Genomic DNA, 11,125 nt, shown 5'->3' on the forward strand with positions numbered 1-11,125 from the left:
GTGTGGAGGGAGGAGTGTGGAGGGAGTGGTGTGGAGGGAGGGGTGTGGAGGGAGGGGTGTGGAGGGAGGGGTGTGGAGGGAGGGGGTGTGGAGGGAGGGGTGTGGAGGGAGGGGTGTGGAGGGAGGAGTGTGGAGGGAGTGGTGTGGAGGGAGGGGTGTGGAGGGAGGAGTGTGGAGGGAGGGGTGTGGAGGGAGGGGGTGTGGAGGGAGGGGGTGTGGAGGGAGGAGTGTGGAGGGAGGGGTGTGAAGGGAGGGGTGTGGAGGGAGGGGGTGTGGAGGGAGGGGGTGTGGAGGGAGGAGTGTGGAGGGAGGGGTGTGGAGGGAGGGGTGTGGAGGGAGGGGTGTGGAGGGAGGGGTGTGGAGGGAGGGAGTGTGGAGGGAGGGGTGTGGAGGGAGGGGTGTGGAGGGAGGGAGTGTGGAGGGAGGGAGTGTGGAGGGAGGGGTGTGGAGGGAGGGGTGTGGAGGGAGGGAGTGTGGAGGGAGGGAGTGTGGAGGGAGGGGTGTGGAGGGAGGGAGTGTGGAGGGAGGGGTGTGAAGGGAGGGGGTGTGGAGGGAGGGGTGTGGAGGGAGGGGGTGTGGAGGGAGGGGTGTGGAGGGAGGGGGTGTGGAGGGAGGGGTGTGGAGGGAGGGAGTGTGGAGGGAGGGGGTGTGGAGGGAGGTGGTGTCTTTCTACTCCTGGTCTTTCTTCTCTTTTTCCATGGAAGCTATGAGTTCTGTGACTGGTCCGATGAGGCGATCTGAGATCCAGACCTGCGCTTCAGCATCTGTTGGGAAAACACAGGCATCTCCTCACCCACTCAGTAAAACATCTAGTCCTTTCCATTGTGAAGTTAACAAATCTTTCCACATAACTTTAGGTTTATTTTCATTTTGTTGTCCCTAATGTATTTCCATGGCACTTAAGCCATCTCCTCCCTTGTTTAAATAATTTAAAACAAAGATGGAATGTGCCAGAATATGAGCTGGGGAATAACAATGCAAATCACCATTTTTTAACTTCATTATTTGGGCTTTGAGAGTCTGATGTGCTCACTCCACAATGGCTTGTCCTTGAGGGTTATAAGGAACTCCTGTGTTATATTTAATAATAAAGGTAGAACAAGAATAAGCAAAACCTTTGCTGGGATAAGCTGGAGCACTGTCTGTTTCTAAATGTTTAGGCATTCCTAGATAAGAGAAAGAATAGAACAAATGTTGTATAACATCCTTTAAGGCTTCTCCTGTACAGGCAGTGGCCATCAGCGCCCATGAATATGTATCTATACAGACATGTACAAACGAGTTTCTTCCAAAGGAAGGAACGTGTGTGACATCCATTTTCCACAAGTCTCCAGCCCTTGCGCCTTGAGGGTTTACACCTAATTGTTGGGTTGGATGGTGAATGGGACAGGCCTGACACTGCTTAACAACTTGTGGAGCCGCTTTCTGGACAAATGAAACTGACGTCTCAATCAATGCTCATGGATCTCGATGGTGTGAGGCATGAGATTCTTGGCTTGCTCTATGGGGTGAGAGTACAGACATAATCAATCTAGGAGCTCCCTCTGCCAAGCGATTTCCCTCTGTCAGAGGTCCCGGAAGGGAAGAATGAGCTCGCAGATGAGCAATAAAATTGGGGAACTCTCTTGTCTGTACCAAAGTCTGAAGTTCAAGAAAGAGGTCATTCATTTGAGTCTTATCATAATTAATAACAGCAGTTTCAATAACTGGAAAAAGTTGAGCAACAAGCTGAGAATCAGTATAAACATTTAAAGGGCAAGATGAAAATGTAGGGAAAAAATTGTAATTGCCGGGCGGTGGTGGCACACGCCTTTAATCCCAGCACTCGGGAGGCAGAGGTAGGCAGATCGCTGTGAGTTCGAGGCTAGCCTGGTCTACATGGTAAGTCCAGGACAGTCAAGGCTACACAGAGAGACCCTGTCTCAAAAAACAAACAAACAAAACAAAGAAAGAAAGAAAGAAATCGTAATAGTAGCAGCAATTTCAACCTTTTGAGATGAAGTATTGCTTTTCCACTGCTTGGGCCTCTGTAACCACTGCTGCCGTGCCTGAAGCTGAACCGTCGGTAAAGACAGTGATGGCACCAAAAATTGAAAAAAATCGAGGAAAGGTGACAGCCTGTAATTAAGAAACTGCACCAAAGGATGACAAGGAAGATTGAAACTTCATTCGTCCTGTATAATTAAGAAATGCCAATTGCCAGTCCTCTGACATATTTAAAAGCCAATCAAATTGCCCGTTATTATAAGGCACTGAGATAAAAGTAAAGCCTGCTCCTAATATTTCTCTGCTTTGGTTCCTCACTTTCATAATTACTATAGCAACCAACGTATTGTAAGCAGTTAAGATTTCTCTTGGAGCAGCTGACAAATGGACTCGTCCGTCCGGAGGACCTTCCTGCCAAGTGACCCCAGGAGGTAAAAAGCAAGTAGGCAGGACCAGAAGTTCCCAGGGCAAAGCGAGGGACGTTCTCTGTAACTGATATTTATTTAATTCCTGATGTACAAGTTGCAAAGCAACCTTTCCCTGTGGTGTTAATTGATGCGGGTAGCTTACATCTGAAGTTCCTTTCAAAATATTAAATAACGGTTTTAAGTCCTCAGTAGTCAATTTCAAGAAAGGTCTGACCCAATTTATTTCTCCCATCACCTTTGAAAGTCATTTAAAGTTTTTAGGTGTGACAAATTCAAATGCAGATGCTGAGGAATTACAGACTGTATCTGGATAATTCTACCCAGGTAATTGAAAGAAGGTTGTAGTCAAATTTTGTCAGGAGCAATTTTAAGTCCATAGGCTTCCAAAAACCTGTGTCATTTCCTATAAAAACTTGCATAAAATAATCATGATTAGGATGAACCAATAAAATATCATCCAATAGCCAGGCATGGTGGTGCATGCCTTTAATCCCAGAACTCAGGAGACAGAAGCAGGCAGATCACTGTGAGTTCAAGGCCAACTTGGTCTACAAAGTGAGTCCAGGACAGCCAAGGTTATGCAAAGAAACTCTGTCTTGAAAAAACATATATATATATATATATGAAAAACCAATATATATGTGTATAAAGTTTCATCCACAAACCTCTAGCACAGTGTAGGACTATTTTTCATGCCCTGAGGCAAAACATTCCATTGACAACAATGGTCAGGTCTCTGTATATTAACTGAAGAAAGTCTGAAAGGAAATCTTTTCCTATCTTGTTCAGCAAGCTGGATTTCACTCAAGTCCTCTTCTGTAGAAGAGCCAGAAGACTTATCAGAAACCTGAGCCTCTTGAGAGCCTTCTTGAGAGCTAAAATCTAGCAGGTCAGGCAATGTTAATTTTTCTGTTCTCAGTCTCTGCTTAGTTATTACCCAGAGTGTAAGGGCATTTTCTGGCACGGGCTCATCACTGTGGCTCACAATCCATCTTTTTAATTCTTGCCCGAACTTTTCCCATTCTCCCTGGATTAATGTTCTGGGAGCCATGGGCTCACCTTTCAAATTAATATTATGAATTCCTTTAGAGCATCAGAATGGGCCGCAATACCCTTTGTTTTTAAAGTTTTCTTAAGAATCTGAATATCCGTGCTCCACTCTTTAGATTCATGTTGCTCCACTCTTTAGATTCATGTTGACCCATGATTACGAGCTCCCGATCTGACAGCTGCTTGTCAGATGAGTCTGCAGCACTCTATGAGTGGGAGCCTAGCTCAAAACGCCAAAAAGTAGTAATAAATGATGATTAATTACCCTACCATCTGCCCCACTTTGGGCACCAAAGAATGCAACTCACTCCCTAAGACCAGCTCCAGGAACGGCAAGGAGAGAGAAGAGAGGTGGGTCCATGGTAGAGAGAACTGAACAGGCAGCGAGCAGCTGGTTAAAGGAAACCAACTGTTGGTTGAACAACGAGCTAGAGGAACTAGTTGTTGAGGAGAAGTTGAGGAACAGAGGAAAAAGAAATACTTAGCAACTCGGGCATGTGTGGTTCAAGCTGAAGGTCTCAAAGCCCAAGAGAACTGTTCTATCTGTCTCAGTCTCTGTCTCACTTGCTGTCTGTCTGTCCAACTAACTGTCTCCATAGGCCAACCCCAGTATTTTATTGAAATGAAGTTCAATTTTTTTTTTGTTGCAGATTACCTCATGATTTTTTTTTCATCTTCACAACCACTAGGGCAATAAAAAATCAACAGAGTAACAAGGAAATACAAAAAAAAATTCTGTAACTTACATACAACAAAACATACAACAAAAGTCAATTGATTTTCAAGCAGTGGACAGCATAACCTGATTGTTATTCTTTTTAATATTTATTTATTTATTTATACATACATACATACATACCATATTCTGCCTGCATATAACCTCCAGGCCAAAAGAGGGCACCAGATCTCATTACAGATGGTCATGAGCCACCATGTGATTGCTGGGAATTGAACTCAGGACCTTTGGAAGAACAGCCAGTGCTCTTAACCACTGAGCTATCTCTCCAGTCCCTGATCGTTATTTTTTTAAACAATACGTGGGAAAGAAAATTTCCCCGGGCTAAAGCCAATGTGATTACAAAATGGTCATAGCAACATAGCTTGAGCCAGACGTTCTCAAAAGAAAACACTTGACTTACTTCCAGTCCCAGACCAACAGGTATGCTATCCAAGCCTAGGCTAAGTGCCAAGAGGTCCTCTATTGTAAAATATCTGTAAAGCATGTTCCAAGCCCACCTTCTAATGCTCTCAAAGCAGATTCTAAGGAAATATTTCTACAGGTAACAGTATCTAGCCAGGCACTGTTATGTCAAGGTCTTAACTTTCTTCCTTGCAGTTTCTGTTTGGGTGCTCATAGTCAGAGCAAAACACTCTATCATCGTCTCAAGCCTTTGGCCAGATGCCCTCTTTCAACATTCTCTGTGGGAAAAAGTTTTCCCTATATGGTTTTTCCTTAGGGTTGAGAAATAAAGAGAAAAAAATGGTTTTAGGAGAAATAGCAGATTTCTAAACAACATTACACCTGGGCCATATATATTTGGGGACAGTAGCGATCAGCCAGAGATCTTTGGAACTTTGACAAGCAAAGCCTCTATGACTTTATCCTCATGTCTGTGACAGTTGGATGAATAAAAGTTACTTTTACAGAGAACAAAAGGGATGGATGGGTGGATGGATGGGTGGACAGATGGATGATGGGTGTGTAGTGGATTGCTAGGAGTGGAAGATGGATGACTGGATGATAGAAGGTATTTTAGTTTCCTTTCTGTTGCTGTGAGAAAAATCCATGACCAAAAGCAATTTGGGAGAAGAAAGGTTTATTTCATCTTTCACTTCCAGGTCACAGTTCATCATGGAGGGAAGTCAGGATCTGAACTTAAGCAGAAATTCAAGGCAGAATCCATGGAGGAATGCTGGTTGCTAGCTTGACCACAGCCCCATGCTGGAATAACTTATACATCCCCAGGCCCACCTGCCTGTGTATGGCACCACCCACAATGGACTCAGCCCTCTTAAGCCAATCATCAATCAAGGCAATCCCTCAGTGTAGCCGCAGGCTCATCTGGTCTTAAGAATCCCTCACCGAAACTCCCAAAGATAACTCTATGCTGTGTCAAATTGACAGCTTAAGCTAACAAGTACAGGTGGGTAAATGGGTGGATAGGTAGTGGATGGGTGGGTGGGTGGATGGGTGGATGTAGCTGGAAGACTGGGTAGGTAAATGGACTGGCAGATGGATGAGTAGACAGATACGTGCTTGGATGGGTGGAGGGATGGGTGGACAGATCAGGGATGGATAGAAGAAGAGGTAGGTGGGTGGGTAGATGGATGGATGGATGAGTGGATGGGCAGATGAGTGGGAAGATAGATAGGTAAATAATAAGTGGGTAGGTGGGTGGATGGATGGGTGGATAAATGAGTGGATGAAAAGGTAGGTGGTTGGGTGAATGGACATTTGCCCACCAGTCTACCAACTGCTTGTTTAAGACTTTTGATTCCCCCAGAAGTTATTTCTTAGAAAAGGAATGCATACATCCTTTCTACGCACCCACCTGAAGCACCAGCACTGGAAAATCTCAGGCTTAAAGCCTTAAACCAAACTGCCAAGGGGTCCTCTATTATAAAATATCTGTGAAGCTTGATGTTCCAAGCCCACCTTCTATTGCTAATAAAAGTAACTTTTATTCATCCAACTGTCACAGACTTGGAGATAAGTCATAGAGGCTTTGCTTGTCAAAGTTCCAAAGATCTCTGGCTGATCGCTACTGTCCCCAAATATTATGTATGGTCCAGGTGTAATGTTGTTTAGAAATCTGCTATTTCTCCTAAAAACCTTTTTTTCCCCCTCTTTATTTCTCAACCCTAAAGAAAAAACAGGCTTAAACTAAATTTGAGATTCTCTGCAAATTGAGAGTATGCCTCAAATGCCAGAGATAAGACTGTGGAGAAAAGAAATAATACAGATGCTGAAGTGTTTTCTAACAATAAAGCTCCTGAGAGACTACAAAACAAATACATGCATGTCCCAGGCTCTGTGACATGCATGGAAAGCCCTGCCCAAAGATAAAGTGGCCAGGCGGTGGTGGTGCACACCTTTAATCCCAACACTCTGGAGGCAGAAGCAAGTGGATCGCTGTGAGTTCGAGGCCAGCCTGGTCAACTGAGTCCAGGACAGCCAAGGCTACACAGCAAAACCCTGTCTCAAAAATAAATAAATAAATACAAAGTGATATGCAGGCAGTGTGACAAATGCGGTACAAAGCCACCCCCAATGGCCTCTTCTTAATGTGACTTTTTTCTTTTATTTTCTTTTAATATTTAGGTTTGTTTTGTTTGGCATGGATGAGTGGGTAGAAGGAGGAAGGGAGTGGGTGAGTGGATGAATAAGTAGACTGATGGATGAGACAGTCAGTAGATGACTGGATAGGTGACTGGATGGATGGATGGATGGATGGATGGATTGTTAAACAGATATATTTTAGGGTGGGTAAGTCTCCATAGATAGCCTCAGCTGGTCTAGAACTTTTTCTCTCTCTGTAGCCCAGGATGGCCTCTCGAAATCCTCTGTGTTAGTTTTCCTAGTGATGGGATCACAAATACAAACCACCACATGTTGCTTCTGTGTGACAGACTGTTCTAGGACAGCTGGAAACAAAGGATGGATGTAACCTTGAGAGTTTCATGGTATGAGACTGTGGATCAGAAATAAAATGAGCCTTTCCAGACCATGCTGTGAGTTGGAGTGGAAGTCGGCTCTACCAGTTTCACAACAGGATGCTGTTGACTGGCTTCTACTCCCCAGCATTTCCCTGTGTCTTTGCTTCTCCCCTCTTTTCAGTACTGAAGCTCAAACGCAGGACCTGGTACATGCTCAGTGGTGTCTACCATAAAGGGACACCCCACCCTCAATGGCAGTTCTCTCTGGAAGGACTACCACTCCTCAGTGGATAAAGCCCACCTGGGCAGAACAACTGATGCCTAAAATGAGCAAAACCCTCCAGGGACATGAGAAGAAGAAGACATCACTGTTCCTATAAAGAAAATATCTGCTGAGCAGGGCACAGTGGTGCACACCTGTGATCCCAGCACTCAGGGAGGTAGAAGCAAGTGGATCTCTGTGAGTTCGAGGCCAGCATGGTCTACAAAGTGAGTCTAGGGCAGCCAAGGCTACATAGAGAAACTCTGTCTCAAAAAAAAAAAAAGGAAGGAAGGAAGGAAGAATGAAAGAAAGAAAGAAAGAAAGAAAAAAAGAAAGAAAGAAAGAAAGAAAACCTTGCAGGAAGAAACTTATGTTCAACTAAGAATTGAAACTTTCTTTTTGCTACAATCCACTAGGGACAACTTGGTTCCTCTCTCTCCCACACAGAGGGACAAGCATGTGAGTGTGATTATCTGCCTTGAAGCACAATTCTCAAACTGCCAGACTGGCAAGTGGGGGAGGGGAAGAGTATAGGGTACACGGTGAAGGAGGACTTGGCCAAGTTTTTCCATATTGCTAAAACAAACAGCATGCAGGGTTTGAATGAGGTAGAACGCTTGCCTGGTCCATGATCCGGGCCTTGACTTCCAGCCCCAACACTTCAAAACCAACCAACCGAAGAGCCCTTCTCAGACTGGTGGCTACCTTCCTCCACCTAACTCCATGCCTTACCCCTGCCCCGCCCCCCAACCCCCCACACACACACCCCGACACACACACACACACACACACACACCACAGACGATTATGAGAGCATGCACTAGTCACATTGGTGAACAAGCTGTCTAGGTTGCTGGCAGAGACTGAGCAGTGCTGCTAATCAAAAGTTAGACCAGGGAGGGCTGGCGAGTTAGCTCAGCAGTGAAGAGTAATTGCTGTTTTTAACAAAATCTCCATCCTCCCATTTTACCAGTAACACTTCGGAAGCCAGATGCTGGGGTGATAGCCTGCTAGCTCAGAGAGGCAGAGAAAGCACCCAGCTGACCTTCCCGCTCAGCCCAGGCCCCAAAAGGAAAAGGAACCTCTCCTTCTGCATGTTGCCTCAAAATCCTCAAACTGAATGTCCCTCCCTCAACTTCCTGTGCGCCTCTCTATCCGTCCTCCTGACTTCCTCTTACTCATTATGGTTCACCCACCCCACCATGTACACTCCCTGTCAATTGGTTGCTTGCTCTGACTCTTGACCTATGATTGACTTTATTTAATCCTGTTTACAATATTCAAATAGAAAGTTCTTGGCTTAAAGGTGTGTGCTAGGGCTGAGCCACACCACAACCAGAAACAGGTTTTCCCAGTAAATGACAAAATACCAGGGTTCAGAGTGTGATCAAATATCCTACAGCAAGCAGTTGTTCCTGCAGAGAACTTTGATTCCATTCCCAGCACCCACAACTCCAGTTTCAGGGGATCCAACACCCTCTTCTGACCTCTTTGGGCACCAGACAATCATGCAGCACATTTACATACATGCAAGATAAAACACTCACATGCACATAAGAATAAAATAAATCAATCTAAAAACCAAACCAAAAATTAATTTACAGCAGGCTGGAGAGATGGCCCAGTGGCTAAGAGCACATACTGCTCACGTAAAGAACAGAGTTCAGCTCCCAGCACCTACCCTGGGTGGTTCTCAGCCACCTGTCATTCTAGCTCCAGGACATCCAATTCCCTTATCTGGCCTCCTTGGGGACACATACATAATACATACAACACACACACACACACACACACACACACACACACACACATATATACATTAATTTTTTAAAAATTTATACCATCCTAGTATGACAGTGAATGCTTGAATCTTAGCATTTGGAAGAAAGAGGTGTGGAATTTCTTTGAATTAAAGGTCAGCCTGAGCCGGGCAGTCGTGGTGCACACCTTTACTCCCAGCACTTGGGAGGTAGAGGCAGGCGGATAGCTGTGAGTTCAAGGCCAGCCTGGTCTACAAAGCGAGTCCAGGATAGTTAAGGCTATACAGAGAAACCCTATCTCGAAAAACCAATAAAAAATAAATAAATAAATAAATAAAGTTTTTTTAAAAATTAGAAAAGAATAAAGGTCAGCCTGAGACCATATTAAAAATTATGTGCTCAGGGGACAGGCTGTTCAACAGGTAAAATTGTTTACCGTATAAGTCTAATGAATGGATCCTCAGAATTCACAGTGGAAAAAGAGAAGGCACTCCTGAAAGTTTGTTTTCTCAGAGCTACACATGATGATGATAAAGAGGAAGAAGAAGAGAAGGAGAAGAAAATGTTTTAAGAGGTGCCAGAGTTTCCTACAGAAGTAGAATATGTGATACCATGTAGCGTGTGTTCGCTGCCCAGCAGAGGTCCCAGCATGCACTTCTCTGCTCATACAAAAGATAGGCAAGTCACCAGAGGGGCAATGCCAAGGACAGAACTGTTTCCACTGTCTCATGCCAGAGGCTCAAGTCTGGGGTCTTACCTCTCTCCATGACCACCAAACTGGAGACAAGTGATGGCGCATGTGGGGGAGGCACCCACTGTCCGGGAGGCACTAACAAATCCTTGGCTGTCTCTGGTCAGGTTCAGAGTGTGCTCCTGAAGGCAGGGGAGGACACGGCCTGCAGGTGGGCTGACGCTGAAGATAGCGTAGGGAGGCAAGGTCACTAAGGAAGATGCTGATGGAAATGCAAAGGTAGAGGCAATTAGGAAGCGCTGGGGACATCCAGTCCCTCGGCCGATCTGTAACAGACATTAGAGAAACAGGCATGGGACAGGCTGTTGCTGATGCTGTCCCAGCAAAGCTTGGAAACACTTCGGTTCCTCTTATCTCAGTGTCTTCGGTCTTGAAGGGGGAGGAACCCCAACTCTAGAGAAATGCTCCTTAAATGAGTAGCACCCACACACACAGAGCAGAAATCTGACTCCAAGTTTAAGGCTGTGAAAGAGACAGATGCAAAATGGAGACAGAGATGCCCATCGGGCTATTAGTTGCCTATAGGAGCTCTGCAGGGCCAATGGGAGAGTCGGTGCTTGTGTTGAAAGTAGCCTATAGGTGCTGAAAAGATGGTTCAGTGGTTAAGAGCACTGACTGCTCCTCCAGAGAGCCTGTGTTTGATCCCAGCACCCCTACTATGGCTCACAACCATCTACAACTCCAGTTTTGGGGTTATCTGATGCTTTCTTTTGACCTACATAAGTATCTGGTACACATGTAGTGCATAGACATACATGTAAACAAAATACCCACATACATGGAGCCTTTCAGCAGATCTTACCCAGAACTAGTCCCCCTTACTTTCTGAGAACCTATGGGAAGCCAGGCTGACCTGTGAACACTGCCAATGTCAAGAAAGAACAATGAGACCCCCAGAAATAAAGCTGCCACAAGGAGATATGTGGCTGGCCAAGGGCGCTCTGGACTGAAAGGGCTGCAGAGAACAGACCCCACAGCAAAACAGAAGAAGCCGCCAGCCTGGCTCTTCACTAGAGTCCAATGGTGTGTGTGTGTGTGTGTGTGTGTGTGTGTGTGTGTGTGTGTGTGTGTGTGTGTGTGTAGGTGAGTGTGTATGTGTATGTGTGTGTGAAAGGGAATATATATGTATATGTCTCTGTGTGTGTGAGTGTGTGTGTATGTGAGTGTGTATGTATGTGTGCAGGTGAATGTGTAAGTATCTGTGTGTGTGTGTGTGTGTGTGAGAGAGAGA

The 11,125-nt window shown here is 45.3% G+C and overlaps 1 long non-coding RNA gene across 1 annotated transcript; it reads right to left on the minus strand.

Moving 5' to 3' along the window:
* Window positions 1-704: 704 nt before the first annotated feature.
* Window positions 705-10,066, minus strand: LOC311581966. Its single transcript, XR_014773967.1, has 2 exons — window positions 9,901-10,066; window positions 705-764 (listed from the first exon to the last, which is right to left on the minus strand). It is a non-coding gene; the product is annotated as an uncharacterized lncRNA (long non-coding RNA).
* Between the last annotated feature and the right edge of the window lie 1,059 nt (window positions 10,067-11,125).

The sequence above is a fragment of the Acomys minous genome, assembly GCF_964271855.1.
Source record: "Acomys minous genome assembly, chromosome: 13".
Classification (NCBI taxonomy): Eukaryota; Metazoa; Chordata; class Mammalia; order Rodentia; family Muridae; genus Acomys; species Acomys minous.